Source organism: Oreochromis aureus, linkage group 9, assembly GCF_013358895.1.
Source record: "Oreochromis aureus strain Israel breed Guangdong linkage group 9, ZZ_aureus, whole genome shotgun sequence".
Taxonomy (NCBI): Eukaryota; Metazoa; Chordata; class Actinopteri; order Cichliformes; family Cichlidae; genus Oreochromis; species Oreochromis aureus.
Window position 1 is genome coordinate 13,193,602 of NC_052950.1, and position 6,357 is coordinate 13,199,958.

The 6,357-nt window shown below is 42.6% G+C and overlaps 1 long non-coding RNA gene across 1 annotated transcript; it reads left to right on the top strand.

Annotated features, from left to right (window-relative positions):
* Nucleotides 1-906: 906 nt before the first annotated feature.
* Nucleotides 907-6,061, top strand: LOC120441997. Its single transcript, XR_005614443.1, has 3 exons — nt 907-1,102; nt 4,098-4,246; nt 5,875-6,061. It is a non-coding gene; the product is annotated as an uncharacterized LOC120441997 (long non-coding RNA).
* Nucleotides 6,062-6,357: the final 296 nt, after the last annotated feature.

A 6,357-nucleotide genomic window follows, 5' to 3' on the forward strand; every position in this document is an offset into this window, starting at 1 on the left:
GACATTTCTTTGCAAGAGAACTTTCCTTTCTCAGAAACTTTCCTTTTTGACTGGACTCTGCAGAGATGCCTCTTTTCATCATGATTCCCAGTTCAGCGGTCCTACTTTGCTACTGTCATATCCAGCAGATCAATATTAACTTGAATAAAGAAAATCAGTTATTATCTCAAAAAAATGTGTGTTCCAGTAAAGATTAAAGATGTTTTTTGGATCAAACCAAACCCACTCAAGAGGTAACGTTCAAACCTGCACCCTAGTTTGTACGACTGGGTCATGTTCTGGCTTTGAGCTGAACACTTTGGCTCAAGACAAGGAATCAGTTTCACCAAATGAACTTCAACACCTTTTGGAAGCATTGCAGGAGCAACTCTTTAGTCTATGTCACTAAAAATACCAGCAGAGGCTATTTTTGATAGCAGCGTAGGAGGTCCCACACAGGAATGGCGTACAGAATCTGGACAGAATAAATAAAGAAGAACAGATAGAAACTATCACCAGTTAATAATGTTAGTTAGAGATTTTGGGAACTTCTTGTACCCTTTTAGAGCCATGAGAACATTAATGGGCTCCCTCTTCTACGTCTGTGTACGCCAAACTGAAACAAGCTAGCAGTCGATTAGCTTACTGACGGGAAAGCTATCAAGCTATCGAGCTATCAAAATAAAATATATAAATATAATAAAGACAATTTAACAGAAATGTTATAAATCTAAAAATACACCCACCAGTGCCTTGTATTTCTACACTACAACACATTAATTATCAAGCTTTGGACGTGTTGGTGACCCAAGCAACTACTTTCGGTCTTCATGCTAATGTATGCTAATGGCCTCCTGGCTGTATAGGCTTCTATGTAAAGGAAAAGGCAGAGTGGTCTTTTTTCAGTTCATGCTTGGCAGGAAAGAAATTGTTTTCAACAAGTAACATTTTTTCATTTTATTTAAACATCTGCAGTAGCTTCTTTGTGCAAAGGAAAATGAACTCTGTGGACCTTTCACTGGTGCTGCAAGCAGCACCGTATTCTTTTCATAGAGCGGTGAGGAAACAGCATAAATCCAAGCCAAACCGATATGATGGGACTTCTCTACTTTAACTTCTTAAGGTATTTCTTTCTTGATTTTACTGATAGTGTACTACACAGCCTCACTACGGTGCTGCATTTAGATCATGCTATGCAAGTTATGCTGTGACTCGTACTGTACATAGTAGGAATAACTTGAGGACTGTTTGTGGGCAACCCTGAGGGGTCCAGACAGCTTAAAAACATAAACACATATGCATTCAGGGCCTCTGTCTCTTCTAATTTCCTATCCGCATTATCCACTTATAGCCAAAGAGTCTCGATGTTTATCTCTGCGGATATATATTCACTTCCTACAGACACTTAATAACCAGGATGTCCTGTTTATTGGTCAGCGTCAAATAGAGTTAAAGCTGTCTTTTATTACACTTACTATTTGCAGGTAATACGGTTTAGCCTTTGACTGATTATGGACAGGAAGAAGTGTGCATTCAACTCTTGACCATGTTTGTTTTTCATTCAAAAAAGAAAGGGTCTAATGTCTCATTTACCGATGTAATTATAGTACAATAAAAACACCAACTGGATATAGATAAGATTATTATTTAGATCACAGCTGTCTATCCTTGACAATACAGTCTCCTTTAAGCTACCCTGCTTTTGGTTGTTAACCAGATTGGCAGTCTTGTTAGCATCAGCCTAATAACACCACCACCGCTCTGCGACTCAAATATCATCCTGTGTTGAAGTGAGATGGGTAAGAGAGTAACTAGCAATAATAAGAGTAACCTTCATGTGTTTTAGAAGCAATAAAGCAATACTGGACCAGAAAAATCCACCACGACCTGTCTGAAGACAACCAGACGATGTGTGCAGTGGCCGTGACTAAGTGCACACAAATCATCTGAGAAAAGGACTGCAATGGCGATGCATTATATCGATTTCGTTTTTGGGGCTCTTCTGTTTTGAAGGGGAATGCTAAATGACCGAGACAGCACCCATCATTACCCCGAAAGACGGAGCAGGGAGGCTCCACCTCACCTTCCCAGTCAATTCGAGCTTAGGATGGAGTGAGGGGGCGATCGGGTAGATAAAGGAGTCGTCGCAGGACGGGTAGCCTGCCTGTCATCTCTGTCTCATCACTTGCTCGCCAATCTAACTAACTATACTCTCCTGTGGCCCAGTCTCTCTCTCTCTCTTTCTCTCTTGCTTCCTCACTGGCTGGATTTTCTACCAGTGCTGACAACCCACATATAATTAAGGGCCATGAATGCAGTGCTACCTATGAGTGGAGCTGACAGCGAGAGACCTACCTATAGCTACTTTCCTCCTCCTTTTTGCTCTTCCAGCTCCTCCGCAGCCGTTTAAGCAGCAGCTCAACGGAGCGGCGGGCGGGCTAGGGGACGAAACCCACTGCCCCTAATTGATGGTCTCTTTTTCTGAGGAGGGTGGGTCTGGGTGGGTGTGCATGGAGGTGTGGGGGTGGCAGTCCTTGGATTAGGGGGTGGTTAGATATCTAGACAGCCCCCTTTTCCCTGTGACAGTCAGCCCACCCTCTTTTGGTCCATCTAGCGTTATCGGCTGTCGTCCTGCTTCTCTGGCACATTTACCGCTCTCTTTCTCTCTGTCTCATTGCTTCTCTCTCTGTTCTCGCCTCTGAAATGGCTGAAGGAGAGAGAGAGAGCGGGTAAAGGTGCTGAATCTCAACACAGAGCCACAGACAGAGGCTGCTGTAGTGCTGTGCAAGCTTTGCGGGATCTAGAGTAGATTATCTTAGCCATGGAGGAAAACGTGGTAGGGATTCACCTTAAGATGAAGCTTTCAACTGGCGTCATGACTGAAAAAGATGATGGACAGAGAAGGAAAAATAGAGTGACAGGGGAACCCTTCTTTGCACCCTCCTCCAAGAGATCATGCTAACTAGAGACGTTTGTGTATAAGTGTCAACACAGAAAGGCAGCAAAGTTATCCGCTCACACCCTGGTGATGCTGCTGCGCCGACCAGCAAGCAAACAGGGGGAGTGAGGAAGATTAGGGTATAGAAGAGGGGGTTCCGGTCGGGAGCCGTCAAGTGATTAGAGCAATTACACGTCAAGGATCTGTCACAGCCAATCAAATCTGCCCCTTTCGTTTCTGCGGAGCCGGGCGAGGGAGTGACCCAGACCTGCCTGTGTCAGCTCAGCTGCATCCTTCACTCAGTGTGTGTGTGTTGCTAGTGATGTTAGTGCAGAGGCCTTTCAAAGAGACTCCAGGTTATGTTCTCTTACTAAAAAGGGAGCAGTATTATGCTTATGTTTTTTTTTCTCTGTCTATGAGAGGCTTGCTATGAAACAAAATATTGTTAGCCGTTAAAAAAAAGTATCACTCACATTAATTTAGTCTGATAAACTGTGATAAAGTGTGCAACCTTTTCCTCACTTTCCTGAAATGTCTCCCATTAACACTTTGCTCTCTGTGCTGTTATTCCTGACTTTTTGACTCCTTTTATTGATGAGCTGCAGCCAAATTTTGACTCCAGATCCCTCCTTATCTCTTCTGCACAGGACAATCGCACTAATACTTGAGTTTTCCAGGAGCCAAAATCAGCCCGGGCGATTGGAAGATAGATACTTATCTTTGTGTTAAAAAAAGCTTCTTCATAGTGTTTTATTTTGTTACTTTTTTCAAAGTAATTTTGAACACACTGAGTCTTTTGGTAACCGATGCAGAATATTATTTGTTTTATTTAAAGAAGCAATATAACGCGTGCTCCGGTCCTGCTCCTGAAAACCATTAGTTACATGTAATGTGTGTCGTTACACAACACCAAGACTTTTCATTTCTTGGCGTTTTAGTTAAAGATATATGGTAAAAGAGCCTGTCTTGCTTTGGAAATTTTAATTAAAAATAAGAATTATAATCATAACTATTTTATTTATCCCATATTTTGGAAACTCAGTAATATTTAAACATCTTATTACCTTATTCCCTATCAGGCTAAAGCTATTCTGTACCTGCTCTCATTCCCTCTTTACTTCTCTTCATCCCTCTGTATCCTCTCCTTTCTCTCCTGCTTGTTTCACATTGCTATATTCAGAGCTGTGACACTAAACGAAGACTTTTGGCAGCGTAGCGTTGTTACAGAGGACTGAACGGACCCCGCAGATCCCCCGCCACGAGAACCCTGGCAGCGCAGCTCTGGGATCGCTGTTGACGACCCGTGCTGTTTCTGAACCTCCTGCGCTTGTATGTTTACACGTGTTCTTCTGTGTTGTTGTTCCTGTGTGCATCTCAGCCCTTCCTGACCTTCCCTGTGCGCAATTGCTGCTAGTGTAAAAACATGTTATTTCAGTGTTGGGTTAGAAAGTGTCTCTGAGGTCGCGCAGATTCCACTTTTTATATTCTTTTACAGCTACCTAGATACAGAGTCACATGTAGACACTGTACAAGAACAGTAGTAATAATTATGCAGAATATAGAAAAATTACCTGGTACTACTACACAGGACCTTTGCCCTGCATGCACATGACAGATAGGCTATACGCAGGGTGTGAATGACTCTCAGCGCATATTATTTAACATGAAGACACCAGTAGGGGCTGTATCTTGCATTCAAAGACTACACAGTTAAGGACACATCAGGTAGATCAGTTTTTGTTTGCAGATACATTTTTAATAATTTTACATGCATTTATCCCCACAGTCGCACGCATGTATGACCTCCACCTTTGAGATGTAAATGCCCCGCTCTGATCATACACCATCGTGAAATATCCGGTTAAGTGATTGTAAATTTCTGGGTGTGACAGTCTTACAATGAGCTTACATGCAGAGTGCGGGTGTCGAGCTTTCTGATGCACGAGCGTGAACAATTCCAAGGATAAATATATATACATGTAAACACATACCACGCCCCATGTTTCTCACAAATAAGAGTGATTATGAGCGATTATCCTAAAAACCCTGCATGTTGTACATGTATGTCATATCTGTTTGATTACATATGTGCATAAAATACGAGGATTACTTGCGTTCTATAGCAGGCCTTTGCAATTTAAAGTATACAGGCAGCCTGCCACCCCCCCAACTCTGAACTTTCTCTTGTTTTATGATCAAAACAAGCGCGACGACAGAATAGAGACTGACAATAGTTGGTTGATGCGTTTAGCGACATATTTATTTATGAATGTTGTTGGGTATAAGGTCTGCGCTTTTAATTGATGCTTTAAATGTAGTCATTTGCTCTACTGCAGACGCGTCTGTTTGTTAAGTGGGCTAATCTTCCTTAGCCTTTTAGAAAAGCGACCACTAAGAATAGCAAACAGTGACAATCTGCCAGAAACTGTGACTGGCTGGGGCTGGGAATGTATGCTCCGGGCATTTTCCAGCCCTATCTCGAAACCTTACATCATCTATTATTCTCCCGCTCATATTGATATGTGATTTTTTTTCTTTTATCTGCGTACAAATTCGAGATGACAGACGCAGAAGAGCAAAGAGGAACAAAAGAACTCAATATGTAATTTCCTCTCCATCCCTCCTTGACTCCAAACAGACACACGCATAATTCTTGCAAGTGTTGTTTTTTTTTATCGTTCTCTATCTTTGGCATGATTGTTTTTGAAGTTGAAGTCAGATATATTGTTTGTGATGTCTCCATGCAGTCCGGCTGTCACCAGCCCCCAGTGTCTACGTTCTAGATATTATTTCTGGCTGTCCGTACTCCATCTTAGGGGCACAATGGAGCCTCTTTCATTTTCTGTGTCATAATGCGATAGCACAAATTTCCCTGCGAGGCATCACACTATTGGAAAAGCGAATAACATATGTTGTGTCTCAAACTCACCCTTCTTCCCCTTATCCCACTGGTGCAGATGACCAGTGAGTCTGCCAGTGCCAAGGGCTGAGGATGAAGAGGGAAGGCAGGAGGAAGAAGAGAGTGTTCCGGAAACATGTCACATAGACTATCATTCATCTCCACGGTCAGGTAGCAAAATAATACAAATTCGTCCCATCAGAACCCAGAAGAGGAGCCACAATGCATTAAATTCAGAGTACCTACACCACTAAAACACGGCTCTGTAATGTGTTCCCCGTATGTTTTATTGATATTGGAGGAGAATAGTCTTTGCGCTGCCCTGAGGAACCTTCACAAAGCAGATTATCTTTTCTTTGGCATGTACTCTGACTTGGTGCTGCTTTCCAGGAGGGTATGTGTTTGCATCTCTCTATGCTTCTTTTTTGTTGTTGTTGTTGTCGTGTATCATGTTTCACTTGGTGGCTTGGCCCTGCTAATCTTTCAATCAACACCGAGCTCGCGGGGCATTGCTGGCAGCTTTGTTATGGAGGAAAAAACA